This window comes from Pogona vitticeps, chromosome 2 (assembly GCF_051106095.1).
Source record: "Pogona vitticeps strain Pit_001003342236 chromosome 2, PviZW2.1, whole genome shotgun sequence".
Lineage (NCBI taxonomy): Eukaryota > Metazoa > Chordata > Lepidosauria > Squamata > Agamidae > Pogona > Pogona vitticeps.
The window spans coordinates 46461520-46488573 of record NC_135784.1 but is presented as its reverse complement, the minus strand read 5'-3'; the positions used below and the strand labels follow the sequence as shown (position 1 = coordinate 46488573).

Sequence of the window (27054 nt, the reverse complement as noted above, 5' to 3'; positions counted from 1 at the left end):
TCGCAATGCGAAGATCGGTAAGTGAAACACTTACCAATCATCGCAATGTAATGTTTTGCCTATTAAAACATTGCAATGCGATCGCATTAGCGATCGCAAAAAACACGTCGCTATGCGTATTCGTCATTAAACGGTGCGCTCGTTAAGCGAGGCACCACTGTATTTGCTTTATCTGGATTGTATATAGTCTATTACTGCCTACTACCAAAGGTACTGAATGAGAATCTCAATAGCCTAACTAGTTTTAGAAGAAAAGGAAGTATACAACAATGTATATTTCTCAGCATTGAAATCATTTTCCATGACAATATGTAGTAGCATTTACATATAGATGTAGAGTGGTGTATGGGACAAAGTTGATCCCCTGCAGCATGAAATGTGGCCAAGACTTCATAGAGACCTTCTGAAGCTGACCCCAAAGAAGGACCAGAACTTCTGTAAACTAGTCCTCACAAACCTATTATTCCTGGGTTGGCCCTATCGAATGCTATTGAAAGTAGTGAAAAAGAATAATTCCTCTGTAGACTAATTATTCTTGGATAATTAGTCTATAGAGGTGGGTGAAACTGTTTCAATTCCAAAATCTTGCCTGAAACCATACTGAAATGGATCTAAATAAATTGATTCAGAAATTGAATTTGAGCAAGGAATTCTTGGAATTGAGGTATCATTACTGTACATAGTCACCTTGAAATAGCAAATTTGGGACTGAATGAAAATTATCCAACTCTGAGGGATTGCGAAAGAGTATTCTAGTAAAGGTGTCAATACAGTCCTCTTTAACTGAGCAGACATTAATGCTAGGAGTTTGCATTACCCCATACATTTAATCTTCTGGCTTCCTTAATCAGCCAAGAATCATACAAACGATTGAAGCATACAAATGGTTGATCTTAAAACGCTAAGGATCTGATATACTGTACTGTATAATGGTTGGTTAAAGAAACTAAAATGTACAGTATCTATTAATTTCATGACAGGCAGACACAAAAGGTACAATTCTAGGACATGCTATATTTAGGGATTCCAAGTTGGAGCAATTGCAAGTGAATTTATTAGCAAGAGAACTGGAAGTGAAGTTACCTGTAGATTTAAAAAAAAAAAAACTCCAAGCAGTGAGTGCCTTGTCTTTTTTGTTTGTTTGTTTATTTTGTGAAAAAGCCTTCCTATACAACTTTGTGTTGATGCAAACTTCATTGGAAATAATTATTTTTCTTCTTCCCATGGTATAGGCCTTAATACGAGGTGAGGTCTGTGCCTGTTCCTGTTTATCCCAGTCCTCCCCCACCCATCACTCTAGTTGTCATTCCTGGTGGTTCATTGCCATGAGCTCCTTGGAGGAAAAGAAAAGGTCTGACTTCATCAGGAAGGAGAGGTTATTCCAGAATACTTGTAGTAACAGCCAAGATCATTTCCCTTTCCTACAGATTGAGCAGAGCTCCAGTAGAATTTCCAGATGAGATGACCCGGGGGGGGGGGAACCCACTAAGTAGTCAGGAAAATAGTTGTGTCTATCCAACCATGTGGAAAGATGTTTGTAATAGGTTCTTATGCCGTTATGAAGCATAGAACTTCCTGTTAGTTTGCACTTCTACAATTAGTGATGTCTCCCGATCAAGGGCGCACACGGTCCAGAAATCATTACATATAGTAATTTTACAGAAACTTGTTCAGAAGTTTACTTGTTGATTATAATCAATTTTATACTAGTGGCATTTTCATCACTAGCATCACTAATTTACCACTATTGATAGAATCCATAATATTAAATTATTATTAAATTATTAGCTGCCTAGAGTGGTCCATTGGTCCAGATAGGTGGGGTATGTATAAATAAATAAATAAATAAATAAATAAATAAATAAATAAATAAATAAATAAATGAATGAATGAATGAATGAATGAATGAATGAATGAATGAATGAATGAATGATATTCAAAGCAATTTGATATATGTATATGTACATTTGTTTTTTATATTATTATTTTTCGCATGTTTATTAGAAACGTTTTCTTTTTTTCTTCTCTGTACTTTGGACATGAAAGTTAAGCAAACATTATAGAATAGTGATTTATACATATCAGCCCTATTCAGGCACTACCTTTACAGTTATACACACCACCCTTTGAAAGCAGTGGTTAGCCCCTTCTCTCTCCATATTCCTTTATACACGTGAAAGCAATGCATCTATCTGCAGAGGTGACTTCCGTGCTCATTTGTAGGCTCTGTATTTCCAAATTCAGTGTGGAGAATTTGAGTTCTTGCTGGTGAGTACAGCTGGCACATGAGTTGGCATGATTCTTCTGCATATGCATCACTTTCCAGACTGGGAAGGTGGGAAAAGAGAAGAGAAGAGCTAATAGTAGAGTCAGTCTATGATGGTCATGCCTGAACAGCTCTTAGGTCACAGGGGTCAATAGATCCTCAAAATAATACTAAGTTAGATGGATGGATGGATGGATGGATTCTCAAACCATTATGAACAAACACATAGCAGCCATTGAAAAGTGTAAGTATGTGATAAGAGCAATGACTCATAGTGTTGCCATTACATGGTTCACTGATGATCATGTTACATAAAGATTTTTCAGGATTATTTTGAATATATCTATATTTTAATCCATTGTCCTGCTTTGTTACAGAACTATTAAATGCTGGTTTGTTGTAACAGAAATATAGGACAACATCCATCTTCTGTCCAGTTCACTTTGTTTCATAAACTTTTCATCACCTTTTCTGACACTGTGATTCTGTTCTCATAGCACAACTGGACATTGTTGATTCTATTATGGACCTGTAGGATGTAGATTGAAATATAATTTTGGTTATTTAGGCAAGTTTTTATTTTACTCTTGAAATATAATAGAGAACAATACAAATAAAATGAAATTTGGAAATATCCCCTAACAGTAAGAGAATTATGGTAAATATAAGAGTTTCTGTTCTGTGAAAACAAATCTATGATTTAATTAGCCAATGTAGCCAAAAGATACTGTATGTAACCCAGGTCATGTGAACATTAAGAACAATAAAATGCTCAATGTATAAGTTTGGGTCTGACAAAGAAGAACAGTGCCATTATATTATCACCAAAGCACATTGTTAATGCTGGGTTGTAGTCAAGTGAATAATGCTCAGTTCCTAGATGTGCTCACTTTAACAAACCAAGGCTGGGCTTATTATTATGGTCTGTACTTCAGTATTTTGCATGCAGAAGTTCCAGGTTTTGGTCTCTGAAATCTCTAGACAGGGCAGTGAATTAATATTCTGAGAAACTGTGGGAAATGCTCCAGATGTGTGCAGGCAATGTTGAGCTCAGAGAGCAATATGGTTGAGTTCAAGGCACTTTCCTATGTGGCAGGTCTTTGCCTTCATTTAGGAACCGTTGGTCTTCTTTTTCTCAACAGCCATGTTTTTAGTTTATAATTTCTGCCCTGAACCAAATATGCATTAATTGTTCTAATGCAGTGTCTACTCATGACAATCTGCCAAGTTTGTTTGTTTCATTTATATACTGCCAAATTACACACACAGAGAGAGAGAGAGAGAGAGAGAGAGAGAGATGATTAACAACTCATCTTGTGTTCAGATGTTGTCTTAATAGCAGTCTTTCATGGTCTCACACTCTGCATGGCATGCGTCTGTGCTAGAAATTTAGCACAAGGTAAAACCTGATGTACTCAAATTCCATGTACATGAATGATATCAAGTTAGACTAACTGTTCTGTGGATTGTTGTGTCTGGTTTGGTTCCTACTTCTAAAATTGTAGTTATTATAGATCATGTGAGCCTTATTTTCATGGTCTGGCCAAACCAGATGGACCTTTGTGCACTGCAGGGGAACATAAAACATTCAGCCATTGTGCTTGAGTGCTCAGTAGATAAGAAGACTTTGGTTATATCACACATGCTGTTTTACAGGTTTAATTTACCATACTTCATTTTATTTGATTGGACACTGAACAAGGCAAGGAATAGTGTTAATGGGAGGAAGAACACACTTTGGCTATAGTCTAGGTTGTTTATATCAATGGAAATACTGCTTTGACTTCAGTGGAAGATATAGCAGTTCCTGTGTGCATCTGTTAAGTCATTTTTATTCACTCAAGATCAAAAATTACTGATGGAATTTCTAAAGAATCATATTGGTCTTATCAAAAGCTACTTTGGTGCAGATGTAGAGCAGATATTCACCTCACTATTGTTCTCACAAGACCCTAGAGTTTTAGGATTTCTACGATTAACATCTTACAGCAGTTGGTTACGATGGGAACTCCTGACCTCTATAGTGGTGTGCTAGGAGTTAGCCAGTGTTATAGAACTGGGGTTGGTGGTGGAGCATGCTCATGGGGCGGAGCATGCTCGTGCACATGCGCAAAGGGGCGGAGGGCACTCTTGGAGGGGCGGAGCACTCTTGCGCACATGCATGAAGAGGTGGGGCATGCTCGCAGAGGTGAGGGGCACGCTTGCATGTGGGAGAGGCACCCGTGTGTGGGGGTGGCGAGCTGTATGTGTGGGGTGGGTGGGTGGAGTGTGTGTGGGGGAGGAGATCTGTCTCCGCGGCCCAGTCCTGCCATGCCACGGAGCGGCACTGGGCCACGGACTTGGCGTTGGGGACCCCTGGTTTAAGGCATCTGACTGCAGAGCAAGAGCTTTAGAGTTCACGTCCCCATTCTGCCTCCTTGGAAGGGTCTGGACTCGATGATCCACAGGGTCCCTTCCAGCTCTGAAGTTCTAAGATGATGATGACGATGAGGCCTGAACTTTGGACCTGATTGTAGACTAAGACTGAAACCCTGTAGTCGATGACCGTATTGATTTTGGTAAGAGTTACTTCTGAGCTGGCAGTGGAAGTCTGCCGTGTTACAAACGTTTAACTGGGAGCCAAGTTCTACTGAGTTATTTGGTGGACTAAAACTCCCAGAATCCCACGACCACAATAGCTGCTGTAATCCTCAGAACAACTCTTTAGGGAAAATAAAGCCCGCTCCTTTGCAGTACCTGAGGAGGTATAGATTAAAGGAAGGAGAGAGAGGATCTTGGCTATGGCCAAGTAGATAATTTATGGCAGTGGTTCTTAACCTTGGGTTACTCAGGTGTTTTTGGACTGCAACTCCCAGAAGCCTTCACCACCAGCTGTGCTGGCTGGGGTTTCTGGGAGTTGCAGTTCAAAAACATCCGAGTAACCCAAGGTTAAGAACCACTGATTTATGTATGGCATAGATGAGATTCATAGCTGTTGCTTTGTAATACACAAACCAGTCTCTTAGTGCCTACCTTGTAGCTTTTTTCTGCCTGAACAAGCCTGTGGAGGCACGCTCTCTTACAGGGATGAATGTGGCAACAACAACAACAACCATTTTCCAACATGGCATAAGAATCTACTGAAATGTGATCAACCTCAGTGTTTTATTCAAAGGTGGTTAACCAGTCAGTACTTAGGGCTAGGCTGTCCTTAATTTAATTCTTTCCTAGAGTAAGGTTGCATAATTACTTTGACATGCTTTCCCCCCCTCTCAATCAGTTTGGTTTCCCTCCTTAATTTGTTAAATGTGAAGGATAAATAATTTAACTGGGTGAAGAATGATAGATTTGGATATCAAAGGGAGAGGTCCTAGGTGATAAATGACTGGATTTTTTTTTTGAAATACCAAGCAGGGTTGAGGGAACAAAAGCTTGAAAGCAGAGTAGGGGAGAAAGAAACAGTGGTGTTATACACAGAGATTGGTAACCATGTGGTTCTGAATGTTACCTGTGTTGCCAGTATGTAGAAATCATATCGTTAAATGCTTCCTCTGTGTACCTCTTGTTTGTAGTGGCAACACTCAAAATCACATGGGAGGCCGAGGTGCTCTTTTTGATGACTTTCCTGGGAGATAAAAGGAAACCACAGGGATGTGGGCATGCTTGTGCTATACACTGAGAAAGCTGAATGTTCAGGAGGTTAGCCCTTGGTGGCGCTTCTGTTGTCATTGGTTCTAAAGAGAACCTGGCAAGGACAGAGATGAGTTTACAATACAGATTAAAGGGATAAGGAATTGAAAACCTCCTATAAAAGAATTTACTGTAACAAAGAGAGAGAGAGAGAGAAATGAGGAAAATATTTCTTGGCTGTAAAGGTAATGTGTTTATAAGGTCTGAAATGTCATTTACTTATTTGGAAAGATTTTTGACTAAGAGGAGTATCTGGGCATCTATTTTTGCACACTAGTCAATACACTTATACTTATGTGGTTTTTTGAGTGCCTGTATTCCAAAAGACTCTTTGAAACAGGCTCCTGAGCTGCAATAATGCTTTCAGTTTGCCACGTTGAACTGCTTTGTAAATATTATTTAAACATGTTAACTGTCTCTGAAAAATAGCCTGGCCTACTCCTCTCCCGCAACCTGGAGGTACAGTCGTGCCTTGACTTAACGACTGTCCCGACGTACGACCATTTCGAGTTGCGACCAGCTCCGGCCGGAAAATTTTGCTTTGACTTGTGGCCGGAGCTTCAAGTTGCAATAAAAAGAGGCAGGGAAAAAAAGGCGGAAAATTCAAATTAGAGGGCTAACAGTTGGTCAGGAAAGAGCTTCTTTGTAGCTCTTTCACCCCAATGGTTAGAGAGTGTGCGTCGGAGGAGGCTTGGGATTGCCTGGTGCTGCTTTCTGCTCCTTGAGAGTAAGTACATTTACTTTGTTTTGCAGCCTGGGTTTGGTTTTGGGAGGGTTATGTTGCTGTGCTGTGTGTGTGTGTGTGTGGGGGGGGTGTTTTTGTGTTCCGATGAGGCTGACTGGTGTGTGTGTGTGTGTGTGTGTTTGCTTTGTTTTTCAGCCCCTTGCATTGCACTGGGGCTAACTGTGTGTGAGAGAGGGTGCTTTTTTGCTTCGTTTTTCAGCCTTTCGCATTGTGTTGGGGCTGAGTGTGTGGGAGGGGTTTTTTTTTTTTTTGCCTTGTTTTTCAGCCCCTCACATTGCATTGGGGCTGAGTGTGGTTTGGTGTTTTTTTGTGCTTTTTTTCTGCTGGAACGGATTAATCCCATTCCATTGCATTCCTATGGGAAATGGTGCTTCGATTTACGGCCATTTCGAGTTACGTCCATCTTCTGGAATGGATTATGGTTGTAAGTCGAGGCACCACTGTATACTGGAGAGGCAGTTGCCTGTAGGAAGTTCTTTTCAAATCTTGTTAATAGAGAGTTCATGGGTATACAGTGGTGCCTCACACAACGATGTTAATTGGTTCCAAAAAAATCAGCGTTGTGTGAAACATCATTCTGTGAAACACCATTTCTCATAGGAATGCATTGAAAACCGGTTAATCCGTTCCAATTGGAACGGATTGCCGTCTTTAAGTGAAAAAACCCATAGGAAACATCGTTGAGTGAAACAATGTTTCCTATATTGGAATGTATTGAAGCCGACTCAATACATTTCAATGCCTTTACGAAGTCCTTTTTCGCTCCTGTAAAAGTGTCTTACAATGTTTGGACGCTGTTTTAAATGATTGCAATGGTTAGTCCACCTCCTGAAACCTATGCAAACTGATTTTGGTGTTGTTCTGACACTTCGTTAATTTATGATGATTTTTTGTTTTTTCCATTGGAAACCATTAGACAGACCATCCAATGGTTTCCTATGGAGAAAAAACAAAAAATCATCATAAATTAACAAAGTGTCAGAACAACACCAAAATCAGTTTGCATAGGTTTCAGGAGGTGGACTAACCATTGCAATCATTTAAAACAGCGTCCAAACATTGTAAGACACTTTTACAGGAGCGAAAAGGGAGATCGTTGTGTGAAAATCCCCCATAGGAAACATCGCTGTGTGAGGCAGCAAATTTAACAGAAAAAGGCATCGTTGTGTGAATTCATCGTTGTGTGAGGCACTCGTTGTGCGAGGCACCACTGTATTTTAAAGTATAAATTGATAAATGTTTTATTAGTGAGCTAACCCAAAGGACACTCAGTTCATCTATTATTCCTTAATTATGGGATGCCACCTAAAAGAGTACTGTATACAACTAATTATGTTTCCTCAATTGGATAGTTATTTTGTAACATAGGGTGGAGAAGGAATGGCAGTTTTGGGAGTACCATTTTTTAACTTTATTTCCTTTTATCACATCCACAATGACAAGAAACAAAGCCAGTTTACAAATAAACAACTGCATCCAAACAAGTGGGTTATGCCTGTGAAAGCTTGTGCCAAATACAATTTGTTACTCTTAGAAGTGCCATAAGGTGATTTGTTGTTTCTGGACTTTTCGACTTTGTAACCTGGATTTTAAATAAAAATTGGCTATTGGTTGGTTTTTGTCAGTTCCCCTTCCTCAACATTTTAAAAATATTTATTTTACCTGTAGAAACTACTAAGTGCTATAGGTTGATCTTTGGCTTGTCTCCAATGAGAAGAACCTTAGCAAGAAAAGGGAAGAACTATTGCCAGTTGCTGGTAGTCAAAATTTCTTGTAGCATGAAAGTCAAAAGAACAATGTGATTTCATTACTACATAACTCTACCTGAAGCACTGTTAATGTTTCAGCACATTTAACTGTAGGGAATGGGAAATAACCATGACCTATTTGTTCAATCAGTCAGATAGTTGTGTGACTCAGTGGTTCTCAGAGGGATTTAACTTCGGCCCATAGACCTCATGTCATGGGCCTAAGTGACATGAGGTCAGTCTTGAGGGTCTGGATTCCAGCCTTATTTTGAAGGCCCTGCTCCATCCACAATGAGCCAGAGGAAGGAATCCCAGTTGTCTCTGATAACTGATCAGAGGTAAGTGGGGATTGCCATGGAATCCATAGTTTGTTCACATATAATCTATGAATATTGTTATCTTTTCAGGCTATGCAAAGCGACAAATCAGGTATCTAAAGCTGTTTAAAAGCATACACATTATCTATTAGGCTAGCACTTTATTTCTGGTTGTTGTTGCATGTCCTTAGGTTGAATCTGATTTATAGCAATCCTAATATAATAATAATCTTAGAACTGGGAGGCCCCTTTCAAGGAATAAAGCATGGTGTTGAAATCCGCATTGAAGATCAGCAAACTTTTTTTATAGTTAGTAGGTCAGTATTGGTCAGTTGCTCAAAGTTGAAGTAAACATTTTTTTTCCATATTTTAATAGTTCACTCTTTTTGGAATCATTTACTCATTTAACATTGTCCTACAAATTGCGATTTTCACTGAAAATTAAAGTAGTATTGTTAAATATTAAATAAAGGACAAGGACAAGTAGCTCCAGAGCTAATGAAGTGGTTGGGCCAAAGCCAAAAGGACCCTCAGCTGCGGACATGCCTGGAAGTCTGATGCTGCAAAGAAAAATACTGCATAGGAACCTGGAATGTAAGATCTATGAACCTTGGTAAGCAGGATGTGGTCAAACAGAAGATGGCAAGAACAAACATTGACATCCTGTGTAAGTGATCACAGAACAAAAGGAAGGCCAATGATGTGGGTGATCACAGACAATTAGGAAAGCAATTAGCCTTAGAGAAAGTACAGAGAAGTGAGCCACAGATGACCGAGCCAGTGGACCCTAAAGGCAACGCCTTGAGAACCCTTTTTATTAACTTAGCAAGGTTACATCGTATGTTGTGAGAATTCAGGTAGGAAAAAAAGGTAAAGGTTCCCCTTGACATTTAGTCCAGTCATGTCTGACTCTAGGGGGTGGTGCTCATTTCCGTTTCCAAGCCATAGAGCCAGCGTTTGTCCAAAGTTTTGACGCATGACGAATACACCTCCGTGTGATTTCCGCCTAGGCGGAAGATCAGCTGCGTGGCCACCAAGGCAGCCCGAGCCAAGGCACCTCCCTCCCTCCGGGCTCCTCAGGACAGAGGGGGGAGAAAACGGAAGGAAAATAAAAAGGCAAATCCCCCCCCAAGTCTTCTTCCTTGAGTTGAGGATGGAGATGGAGGAGGAGGAGGAGGAAGCGTGGTGCTGATTGTGCACAGTATACAGACTGTGGTGCACTTGCGGGCAATCTGGCAAAAAGCTGAAAGGAAGGCCCCCGCCGGTCCCCGTTCCGTGCCCACAGCCCTGCGCCCTTTCGGCCACCTTGCCTCACCTCCTCTTCTTTTCCCCACCTGAAGGCGCCCTCCTCCTTGAGCTCCTTGCAGGGGGCGAGCAAGCCGGTCTTTTTGTTGAACAGCTCCTACGACAAGGTGGTTGTGGGTGGCATTTTGGGAACACGGCGGTGGAGTTGGGGGTCGCAACGCTGCTACCTCTTGCTCTGCCCCATGGAGGCTAGCCGGAGCTAGAGCACACTCGGCTCGCAGCTGGGACAGCAAGCTAGTTCCGCAAATCCGACCCCATTCGGCAGGGGTGTGTGTGTGAGAGAGACAGTCATATGACAAAAATTAATCACTGGGAGCAGCCACAGCACCAGAAAAAAGGAGGGGAGGGCGAAGGAGCGGGTGGGGATTCAGGCGGCTTCGCCGGCCATCCATTGGCTGAGAAGCCAAGCCCACATGGTGAACACAATGATCCCCTCTTGGCTCAGCTGAGCCGCGGTGCTGGGGCTGTTTTGGGGTTGGAAAGAAAAGAAAGGGAGCAGGCGCAGCTGCTCCTGCGAAAGTGGAGGGGTGGAAGGAAGATAGATTTCCCCCCAAAACTTTGGCCCTATAAGCAGAAAGGAGTTTTGGTCACCAAGATGTCGGGGGTGGGTGGGTGGGGAGGCAACGCCCTTCATGTGGACGTGCTGTGTGCACATGATCTGCTTTAGCTTTCCTATTTTGTTTTCTAAACAGCGAATCCCCCATTGCCTTCCTCAAGATGCTGTGCGCCTGCCTCAGAATCGAATGAAATCAATCTACTGCCACCTTAAGCTCGTGTGTTGCTTGCTTGGGGCGGCGGCAGAAGGGGCCAGTTAGCAAAGGCTGGCGAAGGGAACGAGGGGCCTAGACAGGGAAATGGATGCTGTTCTAGTGGGCTGCCCTTCCACATGCATGGCAGTCTAAAGTAACTCGGCAGTGCAGCACGATGCTCCCATGAATCAGCTGTGCGACAGGAGGTCTGTCTCCGTGGCCCGGTCTGGCTCATGCCACGGACCGGCACTGGGCTGCGGACTGGGGGTTGGGGATCTCTGCTGTAGAAGAAATGGAGTAGCCCTCATAGTCAACAAAAGAGTGGGAAAAGCTGTACTGGGATACATTCTCAAAAATTATAGATTGATTTCAATACGAGTCCAAGGCAGACCTTTCAACATCACAGTAATCCAAGTTTATGTACCAACCACTCATGCTGGAGAGGCTGAAATCTATGAAGATTTACAACACCTTCTAGAACTGACACCAAAGAAAGATGTTGTCATTATAGGGGACTGGAATGTTAAAGTCGTGAGTCAAGAGATAAAAGGAACAACAGGGAAGTTTGGCCTTGGAGTTCAAAACAACGCAGGGCAAAGACTAGTCAAGTTTTGTCAAGAGAAGAAGCTGGTCATCACAAACACTCTTCCAACAACACAAGAGGTGACTCTACACATGGACATCATCAGATGGGCAATACCGAAATCAGATTGATCAGATTGATTATATTCTCCTCAGCCAAAGATGGAGGAGCTCTATACAGTCAGCAAAAACAAGACCTGGAGCTGATTATGGCTCTGATCATCAGCTTTAGCAAAACTAAAGCTTTAACTGACGAAAGTAGGAAAAACCACTGGGCTAGTCAAGTGTAATCTAAACCAAATCCCTTATAAATACACAGTGGAAGTGAAGAACAGATTTAAGGAACTAGATTTGGTGGACAGAATGCCTGAAGAACTATGGAAGGAGGCTCGTAACATTGTACAGGAGACAAGAGGAAAAAACATCCCAAAGAAAAGGAAATGCAATAAAGCCAAGTGGCTGTCCAACGAGGCCTTACAAATAGCAGAGAAGAGAAGGGAAACTAAATTCAAGGGAGATAGAGAAAGTTACAGAAAATTGAATGCAGACTTCCAAAGAATAGCAAGGAGAGACAAGAGGGCCTTCTTAAATGAACAGTGAAAAGAAACAGAGGAAAATAATAGAAAGAGAAAAACCAGATATCTGTTCAAGACAATTGGAGATATTAAAGGAACATTTTGTGCAAAGATGGAGATGATAAAGGACAAAAATGGCAGGAACCTAACAGAAGCAGAAGATATCAAGAAGAGGTGGCAAGAATACACAGAGGATTTATACCAGAAAGATCTGGATGTCCTGGACAACCCAGATAGTGTGGTTGCTGAACTTGAGCCAGACATCCTGTAGAGTGAAGTCAAGTGGGCCTTAGAAAGCTTGGCTAACAACAAGGCCAGTGGAGCTTATGGCATTCCAATGAGACTGTGTAAAATATTAAAAGATGATGCTGTTAAGGTTCTTCACTCCAAACTTAGAAAACTCAGTAGTGGCCAGAGGATTGGAAAACACCAGTCTACATCCCAATCCCAAAGAAGGGCAGCACCAATGCTCCAACTACCGTACAATTGCACTCATTTCACACGCTAGCAAGGTTATGCTCAAAATCCTCCTTGGCAGGCTTCAATAGTATGTGGACCAAGAAATCACAGAAGTAGAAACTGGATTTCGAAGGGGCAGAGGAACCAGAGATCTAACTGCTGTACGACAATGCTGTATATTGTCCCCCTGCTTATTTAACTTGCATGCATAATACATCATGCAAAAGACTGGACTAGATGAATCCCAAGCCGGAAATCAGGATTGCTGGAAGAAATATCAACAATCTCCAATATGCAGATGATACCACTCTGATGGCAGAAAGTGAGAAGGAATTATGGAGGCAGTGACAGATTTTACTTTCTTGGGCCCCATGATCTGTGCAGATGGTGACAGCCACGAAATTAAAAGACGCCTGCTTCTTGGGAGGAAAGCGATGACAAAGCTAGACAGCCTCTTAAAAAGCAGAGACATAGCCTTGCCGACAAAGGTCCGCATAGTCAAAGCTATGGTTTTTCCAGTAGCGATGTATGGAAGTGAGAGCTGGACCATAAAGAAGGCTGACCGCTGAAGATTTGGTGCTTTTGAATTGTGGTGCTGGAGGAGACTCTTGAGAGTCCCCTGGACTGCAAGGAGAACAAACCCAAACCTATCAGTTCTGAAGGAAATCAACCCTGAGTGCTCACTGGAAGAATAGATCCTGAAGCTGAGGTTCGAATACTTTGGCCATCTCATGAGAAGAGAAGACTCCCTGGAAAAGCCCCTGATGTTGGGAAAGTGTGAAGGTGAGAGGAGAAGGGGACGAGAGAGGATGAGATGGCTGGACAGTGTCATCGAAGCTACTAACATGAATTTGGCCCAACTGCGGGAGGCAGTGGAAGACAGGAGGGCCTGGCATGCTCTGGTCCATGGGGTCACGAAGAGTTGGACGTGACTTAACGACTAAACAGCAACAGCCCAATAGCTTATTATAGAATAAAAGTACAAAAATAATATTTGTTCTTTATATCCAAGAAATGTTTATGGCAGATTGCAATATGGAAATACAGCAAGGCATTGAGACAGTAAGATACTGAGATATCAGTCATTCATAACTTTCTCAAAAGCCACATTTGCTTTGATTTCTGGGATCTTAGTGTCACAAAGGGGCATTAGATAAAATTAAGTTTGTGTGCATATTTATGTGGCATAAATCTGTAACTAAAATTTAGCTTATTTCTTCTTAGAATTAAAGCAAGGTCCATTATTATAATATGGAGACAGTGCTGTATTGTTTTGCTTTATTGGTTGCTGGTAGAACTGTTTTGTAAACAGCCTGATGCCTTGGCTATGGGGACTAGGCAGCTGCTCCATTTACGTTCCCTGTAGACATTGTGACTGAGTGGAGGTTGTTGAAGATGGAAAGTAAACAAGAAAATAAGGTATATTTGATCACCTCTTAATCTGCTTCAATGCACCAGTTGTTTTTAAGGATGGATTCCCAAACATGCACTTACATCTGATTTGGGGTTCCACCTGCTCCATGTAATTAGTTGTTGTTTTAACCCATCTCTCAGAATTAACAAGCTAGATATTATTGATCAAATATGTATGCATATCTTTTGTATGCAAGTCAGAAAACTTAATGGTATCATCTTTCCCCTATGGTATAGAAGTTTGTAATACTGTATTTCCAATCCCTTTGAGGACAGACTTTCTAATTTGATTAGATTGCCCCTTATACTTGTTTTTGTGCTTGTTGTCTATCTTTTCCTTCAGGCTACAAGTTGATTGTGGAGTTGAGATGTGTCTTTCTGTACTTGCGCAAAAAAAAAATCATTCTAGTCTAACCTGTTGTTTGTACCTATATGTAACAAAACCCTGTTCTTAAAATATTAAAATGAGCACTTCCTTTAGGAATATATAGGAAGAAGAAGAGAGAATTAAAATAGTGGTTTTTTGTGCATAAAGTTTAAATACTTTTTACCTATTATCATATTTTTACCTGTTATCATAATTAGACAATATTTTATTTTTTAAAATTATTTTTGTGAAAAGTAACAGGAGGATGGCTTTTTTCTGTCTTCCATAGGATAAATACATGAGATTGGAATGGGTTCAGGTATGTCCTCAGGCACAGATTTTCTGCAAATCCCCTTTAAGTCATTTACCAGTTCTAGTGACACTGGTATAAAATTGGTTCGATAGTTAGCATGAACGAGAGGGGCAACTCTTCCAACTGCTTGCTGTAAGACAAGTAGGGACCAAGAAACATTTTGCTTCAAGTCTAGAAAAATAATATCTTTTTGTGAAAGGGACTAATCTATGAAATGCTGACTTGTTTTTTTTCTTGTTCCAGCATTCTACAGGTCATTTATCTGAGTGAATCCTACTTGTGAACCTGCTAGAGATGAAGTGGGATTAATCCCCTCTAAAACTTCCTCAGCCATGAAAGAAAATGTATAACACCTGCAATTAACACTGGTGAGTCAAATAATGCAATGTGTGCATAGTATCACAAATTTAGAACTCAGTTCCAAAAAGTTCAGAAACAACCCCCATTTTTTTTGTTTGTTTTTACCACATAATGATTAATACATTCTAAACATCAAGGAAATATTGATGTAATTTAAAGCAGGGTTGTAAAAAAATAGATTGAGAACTCTTGGTGGATCTCTGGGTGGATCTAAGTAAGCTGAGAAGTTTTTTTTTTAAATCTCAAGTACAGTGGTGCCTCGCAAGACGATGGCCTCGCAAAACGATGAATTCGTATAACGATGAGGTTTTGCGACCGCCATTGCGCTTCACAAAACAGTGTTTCCTATGGTGGAATTTCGCTATATGAGTAGGAGAGTGAGCCCAGTTCCCCTCCTCTTCTTGGCTTCCCTTCCACACCAAGCGACGCTTACTGGAGGCGTAGGGGCGGCGGCGAGGGGGCGGCTGGGGAGTGGGGGGCATTGCGAGCAGCTTCGTGGACTAACGGGGTTTCCCGACACAGTGAGGCAAGCCCAGGATTTCCCCTTACCTCCTTACATGAGCGGGACAGCGCGCACCGGTTACCCTCCGCCCCTTTTGCTTCCCTACCCACCCAGAGCAAGCAAGTCTAGGATTTTTTGGCTGCTTCTCGTCACCCGAGCGGGAAGCGCACGCCGGCTCCCCGCCTCCTCTTGGCTTCCCTCCCCTCCCACACCAAGCAGCGCTTACCGGAGGTGCGTCTGGGGAGTGGGGGGGGGTCGCGAGTGGCTTCAGGGACGACCTGGGCTACTTCAGAAGCTAGCGACAGCGAGGTTTTTCCTGGGCTGATAGCGGAAGGAATTCCCTCCCTGGGCACTTTTAGCCTTAGTTTTCACCCTTTCAGCAGGGCGGGGGAAGCCCCAGGGGATTTCCCCATCTCTGCAGAAGGACGTTCCTTTCACTGTCAGGGCAGGGGCTGCTTTGTTTCTGCCAGCCACGTGCACACTCGGAGCTCCCTTCCAGCACTGAGCAGGGGTTTCCCGGCCTGGGGCTCGGGAGGGGGAGGTTCCCTCATTGCTAGATGGGCCGTCTCTAGCAACTCCTTTTGTTTTTGCCAGCCACGTGCGCACTCAGGAGCTCCCTTCCAGAGCTGAGCAAGGGTTCCCCTGCCTGGGGGAGGAGAGAGGGAGGTCACCTTTGTTTTGCCGGCTCCCTTTCACCGCGGCACGGAAGTCCCCCAGACGGAGTTGAGAGGGGAGGTCCCGTGGGCATTAACTGGGGCCAGGTGGGCACGGAGGAGCTCCCTTCCACCAGGGGCTATCAGCAACACGAGGCTTGCAGGGGCAGCCAGCCATTGTTCAGTTTAATTCAACAGCTGATCGGCGGCTCCGCAAAATGGCTTCCCTAGGGTGCTTCGGAAGACAGCGATTTAAAATGGCTTCCCTATGGGCGATCTTCACACAACGACGACTATTTTCCCCATGGGAACGAATTAAACGGGTTTCAATTCATTCCAATGGGGAAAATCTTTTCGCAAGACGATGATTTCGCTAAACGGCTATTTCAATGGAACGCATTATCATCGTCTTGCGGGGCACCACTGTACTTTAAAAATAATGGGAGCAAAATTACTTCTGCCTACTTCAGTCTGCTCAAATGAAGGACGCTTAGAATAACTGGGAGAGATTCTTACAAAAGAGCTTGAACTCAGCTGAGCTAGTTAGGAATGAAAGTCCTTGTTTGTCTTCAAGAAGGATGAAGAATTGTTATACAGTGGTGCCTGGCTTGATGAAGATAATCTGTTCCGTTGAAATCGCTGTTAAGCGAAATCCTCATGAAGCGAAATTAAAAAACCCATTGAAATGCATTGAACAGTGCGTTCCAGTGGGCTAAATACCTCAGTGTCCAGCGAAGATCCTCCATAGGGTGGCCATTTTCCGGTGCCTGTAAAGCGAGGAATCTGTTCTAAAGCACAGCGGGGAGCCATTTTGCACAGTGGGCGGCCATTTTAGAGCAGCCGATCAGCTGTTTTAAAATCGTCATCTAGCGAAAAATCGGTTCCCGAAGCAGGGGACCGATCATCGTTAAGTGATTTTTTCCCATAGGAACATCGTTTTGCGATTGCAATAGCGATCACAAAAATTTCATCGTAAAACGGTTTCGGTGTTTAACAAGGTAATCATTAAGCGAGGCACCATTGTATATATATTTTTTCTTCTCACCTTGGAAGGTGAATATTTTTTGGTACTATCAACTCAGTTGTTTTAAACAAATTGTGTGACTTGTACCAATTGTGCAATCTTCCAAAGTTGCACACAATTGCAGTGGCCGCTGCTGTTTTCATGAATGATTATACAACTGAAGCATCTAATGGGTTCTTTGCCTGTTTTTAATTTTTTTAAACAATCGGCTCGTCATCCTGTGCTTGTTCATTCTGTGTGTGGGCTTTGCTTTTTAAATGAAAAAGATAGCAATTTTGTGTCTGTTTCCGCGGAAGCATTTTGTACAAAATACAGAACCCTTTATGGAGGAAAATGTATTTGTTGTCCTTCATTTGCACAGGAAATGAGGAATCTTAGGGGACTGGAACATTTCTTGTCTAGGACCAGAAACTGATGTTATAGGAAGTCTGTGACTAGAAGAGAAATATTCTTAATATGAACATCTTGATTCTCAGACCAAGAGCTTTGCTTATCTCTTGGATAGTTTCCTTTGTTTGGTGATAGTTTTTCTGGACTTTAGTAGGGGATTCCTTTGAATATTGATTGCAGAACTATTGAAAGATTGCCTCAGTCTTCTCTTTGCAACGTTAACATGCTTTCAGCTCTAATTATGAACCATCTCTAATGTCTGTTTCTTGCCTAGATGTCTTGTCAGGTCGAAACAGCCTAAATGGAGAAGTGTGAGGAATTTATCAAGTATTCTTTTGATCTCTTGTTCTGATACTAAGAATATATTTAATACTGAATTTTTCCCTATTATTGAATTTTGTGTCTTTTGTACTTGGCTCTAGTTGGTGGACTTGGGGGTTTCTAACAAAAATTTAAACCAGCAAACATGATGCCTACCTTTCAGTGCAGCAGCACGGCAGGGGGAGTTGGTATAGTATTGTTGTACAAATTGTAAGCACAGACATTTTGGTTTAGAATTAAACGTTTAGAGAAGTCATCCTCTCTGAGCATTCCAATTTCAAACAAACATTCTTATGTAGTTGTTGTAAAGATTGTTGAAGCAACTTGATTGTATGTAAGAGGGACTTTGGACACTGAAAAAGTCCTATTTGAATGTTAAGTCTGACTGCTAGTAGTAAATTATCGTCAATATTCTCTCATTTCATTGTATCTCTTAAAATAAAGATATATTCACATTGAAAGACTTTTGTGGCATGAGCAGTCAAGCCAGAAAAACAGTTGCTCATTGACTAGAACTGCTCTACAGGCTTGTAGTAGTAATACAAAATGAATATACAGAAGCTTCTATTGCAGATTTTTGGGTCCCAAAATAGATGGAACCATAGAAGAATCTTTGTTTCAGTTTCCATCTGTCCCACTGACAGAATGATGTCACTGATATGCAGAAGAATTGCCCTTTTTTAAGCCACTCATTCTGTAAACTGTCAACCATTTTGTCTCTGTGAAGAAGTAAAGGTACCTCATCATCTCACCATGGTCAGGTTATCAGAAACACCACATGAGCTCATGTGCTATTTATTTTGCTTGGTGAATTGGCTGGCGATTGTTCCTGTTAGTAGCGTAATCCTGCCTCTGAACTCACTAGTTTGATTCCTGATTTGGTCATAATTTATTTTAAGACCATCTCTTAACTTACTAATATTTATCAATGACATGTAAGTGTACATTTTCCTTAGAAGTTAAAAAACCACCCTTAGTTTTAGTATTAGTTTAAAAGAAACAGATGAATTTGTGTAAGATGCAGAAATTTATGTAGTTTTCTTTCTTTCTTTCTTTCTTTCTTTCTTTCTTTCTTTCTTTCTTTCTTTCTTTCTTTCTTTCTTTCTTTCTTTCTTTCTTTCTTTCTTTCTTTCTTTACATTACTGGCATATCAATAAATACAGTACAGTACTCCTTTTTCTATTACAAGCCTGCATTCACAATGCTGTAAAATTAACATATTTTTTGAAAGGGATTAAGCCTTGATTTTCCAGGCAAAGTGTAATTACTATGCCATTAAACTTTATCATAACTCCACCTTTTTCCAACTGATGTAATGAACTGTAGAATTAATCTGGATGTCTATGTTCAAGTGCATGTATGTGTACTTTCTTATATCTTCATTTGTAAATTAGCATCTTGGTATGGATGATCAGGATCTCTATTAAAAGCAACTTGAGTTTAACAGTGCAACAGATCTACTGAGGAGGAAGCTTTCTTCTTATCTTACATCAAAATTGACAGCAGTCACTTGTTAAGCAGTATGAAGTATGAGATACTTGGGGGCAGTTTTGGGTGTACAGGATGGCTTAACCCTGGTACAAAAGTTCCATACTTGCGTTTTAATGCAGACTCATATATTGTTTTTATAAGGACATGGCAAATGATTTTCTTGTGTGTTTTAGTGACTTCCTGTTGTGATTCCCACCCCTGGAGCTTGGAAAAGTTGTTCTTCCACATCTCAGCTGTTAGAGTCCCCTAACATACAGTATATGGAAAATTCTGTAAGGTATAACTTCACACCCTAAATGGGCATCTGGTACTACTAACTCCCGCATTGTGGAAGGTAGAAATGTATTTTCATCCTTCTTTTCTTCCTTAGTGGGAACTCAAGGAAGCATAAAAAAATTTAAAATCCACAATTAATTAAGCACATACTGATTAAAATTTAAAGCTACAGTGTGCAAATAACTAAAATATTATTTAAAAATTATAAACAAGCTTTTAAAATACCTCCCTATCTCAGTTGGCTTCTGTCTCTTCTAAAGCCTCTTTAAAAGCTTTGCTATCTTATGTCTTTTTATTAGAAGAAAGATAAAATCTAAATAAAATTAAATAAGTAAAGTAAATAATAAAGAGGAACGTATTCGTGAAGGCTTTCACGGCCGGGATCTAATGGTTGTTGTAGGTTTTTTGGGCTCTTTGGCCGTGTTCTGAAGGTTGTTCTTCCTAATGTTTCGCCAGTCTGTGTGGCCAGCAATTTCAGAGGACATCACTCTGTGCTCTGGTGTAGTTCGCTTGGGAGTACAGTATTCATGGCTTTGAGATAGGCTTTTGTCTTTTTCTGTAGATGGGTTATTAATGTGTCTTGTTGTGGGTGTATTGTTGTGCTAAGGAGAAGAGATTATCTGTCACTGTGGTTGATGGGTGTCATTAGCTGGTCTTTTGTGTGTAGTGATCCCCTGTCCTTGTGGCTGGGTAGAGTTCGTTGACCTTTTGCACGCTCTATTTTTGCAATCATTACGTCAGACTGCACAGGGAAGCCATTGAAATCCATAAGCACCAGCAGAACTTCAACAAAAAAGAGGAAAGTGTGAAGCTCAACAAAACTTGGCTCCCAGCTCTCAAAAATACACTTACTAAACCTGCTCTTAAAGTGCAACTACAAAGACTTCGTTTGTACCTCTGGGAAAAATCTCTTAATCCAACTCATATGGATCCAGTGGTGTCTCCACGTCCAGAACATCAAGACACCCCTTGGCCGGTTTCGAGCCCTGCAACTCCTTCCTCTCGTCAGAAGGACCATTCGAAGTCAGCTTCGAAATCGAGCTCGACGTTCACGTCAAAAACTCTGATCTGTCCTCATGACTCTTCTAAGAAAAAGAAAGATAAAGCTAAATATGACCACTCTAGTTGCCTAGAGTGGTCATATTGACCAGATAAGCAAGATATAAATAAACAAACAAACAAACAAACAAATAAATAAATAAACCTAAAAAGATGAAGAAACCTTCAAAATCAACTCATCTAGATCCACCCCAATTGGTACTCCCATCTTCGATCCTTGAAGACTCATCTAGAGATGACCCGGGCTCCATCTTGGATAGAGATGACCGTGTTTTGACACTGCCTCAGGCTGCAGCCTCTGTTGTTAGCCTCTCACTGAGCACTGGCCTATCTCCAGCTGATGTTCATTTCAGCCTGTCCTTGGCCCATTCAAGTCCTAGATCACTGGGGCGGGCAGCACCTATTCAGGTCTCTGGTTCAGAATCGCATGTTCACTCTCCCCTCAAACACCAGCAAAAGAGAAGACATCTATTGTCCATGCACCATGATCTGCATAGGGAATTCTACTACTATCCCAAGCCAACTCGCTACTCAGCCAGTGATGATTATGGGGATCTGTACCATCGTTAGGACCCATACTATCATGAGGATCCGACTGAATACGTCTATTACAATGAGCCCAAGAGAGTGAGATATGTTTGTCCACCTTGATATTCACCCTCCGTATCACTCTCACCACCTCGACGTCGACATTGTTCTCCTTCTGCATATCTGACATTGACCCACCATACAGTGGTGCCCCGCATGACGATGATAATCCGTTCCATAGAAATTGCTGTCTTGTGAAAACATTGTCTTGCGAAAACCGTTTCCCCATTGGAATGCATTGAAATCCATTTAATGTGTCCCAATGGGGAAAATAGTCATCGTTTTGCGAAAATCACCCATATGGAAGCCATTTTGCGAAGCGCTGATCCGTGCTAAAATCGTTGTCTTGTGAGAAACGGTTTGCGAGGCACGGACCCAAACATTGTGCAGCGAAAAACGCCCATTGGAAACACTGTTTTGCGAATCGCTATAGCAATCGCAAAACCTCATTGTCATATGGATTTGTTTTGCGAGGTCGTCGTCTAGCGGGTCACCACTGTATGTTGATCCATACTAAATCAGCTCTCAAACGAACTCTCCCTCCTCCACTTTCTTCAACTCAATCTAAACTGACCAAACACTCTTCCATACCATCCTGTACGTCTCTCCCTATCACTACTACTTACAAAGGACCTCCCCTTCCTCCTCCTGACATCGAACAGTCTCCCGTACCACACCGGCCTCCAACTCAACACCCGCCGCCACCATTACAAACTTCGACATCGGTAGTTAGACCTACACACCAATCACCATCTTCTGAATGATCTCCTTCTGTTCCAGATTCCTGCAGATTCAGTTCTAGCAACCTAGCTTTTGCAAGGAGCAGTGGGGAGGGCTTCCCTTTCGGGAAGCCTGACTGAGGCGACTCCCCCCGCTGCCTTTGCACAGACAGCAGTAGTGGGGAAATCACTTCAGTCAGGCTTCCCCCATCTTTCTATGCCCGCTAGGGCATAGAAAGAGAGAAGTGGGACTCAAGAGATCCCCCTCCACTGCCTTTGCAAAGGGCAGGGATTGCTTCTGTCAGGCTTCCCTCCTCTTCCTATGCCTGGGTGGGCACAGAAAGAGAAGTGGGACCTAAGCAATCACCCACCCCCACTCTCTTTGCAAAGGCAGCGGAGGTGGGGGATTGCTTGGTTCTCACTTCCCTTCTCTTCCTATGCCTGGGCAGGCGTAGAAAGATGGGGGAAGTGAGATCAAAGTGGGATCAAAGCAATCCCCCACCAGGGAGAATTCCTTTGGTCAAGCTTCCTGAGCAAAGCGATCCCCTGTCTTTGTAAAAAGGGGATGGGATTCCCTTTGGGCAGGCTTTAGCAAGCTGCCCGAAGGGAAACTCCCTCTCTGCTTATCCCCCCCCCCCAAAGAACAACTGATCTGCAGGGGCATAAGCAGATAAGGATAGACAAAGGGCCAATATAAAAGGGTTATATTTGTTGCTTTGTATTCATCAGGGTTTCTGGACCTCAAGAATATGAAGCAACAAATGTTTGACAAATCAGCAATATTCATTGAATGTTGCGATTCATTTTTATATTTGTCCCCATGTCCACTTCAAATGTTTGTGAACATTTTATGACACTGTAATAGATAATAATATATTTTTCAGAGACTGAACTCAGGACTCTTTCAGTGTCAAGGTCCTGTTGCAACACAGAAGTTGAAAACTGGCAAATATATATTAATATTGTGTTTTGGTAAATCAGCAAAGTTACTGTTACATGACAAATCTACCCACTTTCTTCTTACGTTGTCATGTGAATAATTCTGCCCAAATATAACTCCCAAAGCAAGTACCTTAGCGAGGGTATGTTGGATATTGTTAGCTCTGGACTAGCTCCAGAACGCAAACTAGTTACATATGCTGTCATGACAATCCATGTGAACCAACATTCGCTCTAATTTTCAGGACTGCTGGGCAGGGCTTTACACCTCTTGTGTGTGACACCCCCCCCCCGCCTAGGGTTCCATCATGAACCAAAGTGGTTGGAAACACTGTGGGTGTGAGGAGGAGGAGGAACACTACGCCGGGGTGGTGGTGGTGGAGGTGCTCAAGCAGCCATGCACCTTAAAGTAATCTAGAAGTGAACATTTCATTTTTTTTTCTTTTTTCTTCTTCTTTCTTCTCCTCGTCCTCCTCCTCCTCTGTCATAGAACTTTCTTTCATGAGGTGTAAGGACAGCAATTTTAACAATTCAATATATACTTCCTAATGTGTTTTATAAGACTGGTGTGCTTGATCCTAGTTATTTTGGCTTCCCTCCTAACACAGTGAACCAAATATTCAGAGGGAAATACTGATCTAGCTGCCTTAATAATAAAAAAAGCTAGACTTCATAAACAGTTATAAATGTTGGCAGGTGCCTATCATATTGTATAACATCCTGTATAGCACATGAAGCCAGTGTCAACTTACATTTTATTTCTAAAGTAGTTTCAAAGCATTTATTTGCTTTCTCCTGAGTCCTTAACCTAATTCAAGTAACATAATTGGCTGAATATTTTTCCATATAACTAATTGGCTAGTTGCCAGCATGGAAACCATTGTCTGACTTGATGATGATCAGAAATTAACATGACATTTGCGTGGTGGTAATGGAATATATTAGTAATGTAATTCTTGACTGTAAGAAAGAGTCCATCATCTTCTCTAACCTATGATCAGCAGGATGGGCTGAAAGAATGATGAAACGTTCCCAGCAGGCAGTTCCCAGCAGTGGCTAGCCAATCTCTATGTCAAATTTTGTTTTAAATTCTTCAGACAAAGCTATAATGCTTACCAATTAATTACCACAAATGTCAATTAAAAATCTACCAAATAATGCGGTAAGATTAAATTTCAATTAAAAGAATTACATTTAACAAGGAGGAATATAACATTATTTTAATGAATTCTGCTGAAGGTGACAGATTACTTAGATAAGTTTGTGCTCTGTAGGTGGATCTGGATTCATTGGCCATGGTGAACTGTGTAACTTCATACATATATTAATTGTGAGAATAATTTTCATTGCAATCGTGTCCTTAAGGAGTTGGGAGCCCATGTCATTAAACAAAGGAGGCCTTTTAAAAACTGTTTAAATGTTCTTTTCCGTGTGTAGAAATGCATTTTTTTGTCCTTGTACCAAATATGTTTATGTTTTTTTCCCCGTCACTGCATTACTGAAATAGGGTTAATTTCATGAGATATTACGGAGAAAATTATATTCTCTTCCCTCATTTTGTGGTCTTCCTTATTCATTTCCCAAAGTAACAAGTTATTTTTCATTTGTTCTGTAATGCTCTTAATGGAACTGTATGCCAATGATAGGTATAATAATAAGTCTAAGACATGTCTTTCTCAGGGTTTTTTTTTTTTTTGGTAGCCTGTATACTCCCATGCTGTTTTTGTTGATATTTAACCCATACTATAGTCTGTTAATTCCACAAAGGAAGCTTTGACGGGCTTCCTATAGTCGGCATGTTGTTTGCTTTTTTTGTACATAACAAAATTTGAAATAACCCAAAATTAGTGATTCGTGTGTGTCTTGCAGAAGACTTGGTTCATCTCTAGGTAGGTAAGTAAGTCATGATATAGTAGTCCCATGGAATTACCAGGGATTTGGTGAGACAATTTGATTCAAAAGGGCGAACTCAAGTTGTGACTTACATTTGTTTAATAAGTCTTTACTAGACTAGGCCCCTTTGACTTAGTAGAAATTATGGAGAAATTGACTCACCAAGTCCTTACTGATTCCATGGGTCTATTCCAGTGCAGCATACTGTGGCGCAGTGGTTAAACCGCTGTACTGCAGCTAAAACTGTGCTCACGACCTGGGGTTCAAATCCCAGGTAGCCGGCTCAAGGTTGACTCAGCCTTCTATCCTTCCGAGGTCGGTAAAATGAGTACCCAGCTCGCTAGGGGGGCAATGTGTAGCCTGCATAATTAAATTGTAAACCGCTATGGGGCGGTATATAAGCAGCACGCTTTGCTTTTGCTTTGTTATACTAGGCTTGTAACTCAGTCTGATTACACCAACAGGAAATTAGCATGGGTAGACGTATAGAAGCTACTCCATCATGTCCTATTATGCTGTGTCAGTATAATCAATTTAAGTTGCTAAAGTCTAATAGTAGAAATGACTAGATTAGCACTGCACTTGTGAGCAGATACTCATAGATCAGGTGAAGGATGGAGTAAGACCTGAGTGAATATTGCTTAATAGAACATTGAAAAACCCAGTATAACTCCAGTGAGGAGGTCTCATCTGCACATGATCATGCAGTGGCATGCCACCTACTGCAACTACGTGAGTCCAAGGCACTCAGAAAGTAATGGCAGGTTAAAATTATGCCCGAAGGATCACACTATGTAGCTACCTCTGTTTCCCTGAAAATAAGACCTAACCTGAAAATAAGCCCTAGTATGACTTTCCAGGATGTTCATAATATAAACCCTACCCCCAAAATAAGCCCCAGTAAAGTGAAACCCCACCCTCCACCATTGTGCAGCAACCAGGAGAGGAAACTACTGTATTTCAATAAATGTAGATTGTTGTACATGAGGGAAAAAAAACATCTGAAAATAATCCCTAATACATTTTTGGAGCAAAAATTAATATAAGACCCTGTCTTATTTTCGGGGAAACATGGTAGTTGACCCTAATTCTGTTGTTTCACTTAAAACGTTAGAATCATTTGCTGTTATTATGGACTATCAAGTTGTTCCCAACTCATGGTGACCCTACATTCTCCGAACGGCTCTGGTGTTAACAGCCCTGCTCAGAGCAGGGGAACTCCTTCTTAAGCATTGTGTTTGGGTTCCTTGACGCGTATCGTGTTCCTTTAACATCAAACTCTTGGTGTTGTATTATTAAAAAGAGTGATTTACATTTAGACATAGCATATGGTTTTTTTGAATGCTATTTTAACAGAATTGTTTGTTAATCACTTGTAGTGTGTAAGGTGAAGGGCAAATGTTTTGAATCCTAAAACTGGAAGTAAAAGATGAAAAGGCTCTGCAGTATTGCAAATGCATGCCTGCTGTTTAGAGAAAAAAAACAGTATTATAGGCCACAAGTCTTAAACTGATAAAGGTTAGTGAACATACAACAGATAGACATATACTTTCTTCTTAATCTCTGAATTTCTTTGTGTCCCAGAGTCTTTAGAGAAGAAACAAGTCTGCTTATTTGTGTATTTCTTTACCTTAATGTAAATTCTTTGATGTTCATATTGCTGTATCTGAAGAAGGGGGAAAGAAGATGACAGCGAGTCTGCTTACTGTCACCAGCACTTCATTCCAGTGCTCTGCTTCATTTTTCGTCAAGTTGCAGTAGAATTAAACTACAGGATCGTATATCCCACTTTCTGTACCTAGTGGTCGGAGTGTGTTCCTGCTATGCAAAAAGAGACGGAAAGTCACTTTTATCAGCAACAAGAAGGCAATAATACCAAGAAACAGCATCCTACAAGTTGTCTCTTTTGGCAAAGGAGAAGAGGGTGGAGGTACACAGAATTGTGTTGACTAGGACTGATGTAAAGAACAGGCCCCTGAAACCAGCTCAAAAGAGCAATTTTCCAAAAGGATTAAACCCTCCAAACAATGTTAAGGTAATAATTCAGAGTCCTGAAAAATTGTCCTTTCCCTGCTGCCCCTGGGTTTATTGCTTTTTGGGAGACAGAAGGTGTCATAATAAAAGAGGCTGTACTTTCCAGAGATTGAAGCTCTGAGGGCCAGTTCATATATAGAGCGTTTCGTATATACATGAATTTGCCATGTTGGTGCCTGTGACAAGACGAAGAAACATATGGGTCACAAAGGTTTCAAATGAATGCATCTAGTGGCAAACAGTTCTGTCTCCTGTCCTGTGCACAGTACAACAGTAACACGTTTTCCAAATGTTGTG

At 41.4% G+C, this 27054-nt stretch overlaps 1 protein-coding gene across 11 annotated transcripts in view; it reads left to right on the top strand.

The window, feature by feature from the left end:
- Nucleotides 1-27054, top strand: part of FOXP1 (forkhead box P1) — a 689964-nt gene that overhangs the window by 85376 nt on the left and 577534 nt on the right. For all 11 annotated transcript variants that reach the window (XM_078385126.1, XM_072989422.2, XM_020791061.3 and 8 more), the window contains exon 2: nucleotides 14752-14876. The gene's annotated coding sequence lies outside the window, so the exon portion shown is untranslated. The remainder of the gene's footprint in view (nucleotides 1-14751; nucleotides 14877-27054) is intronic.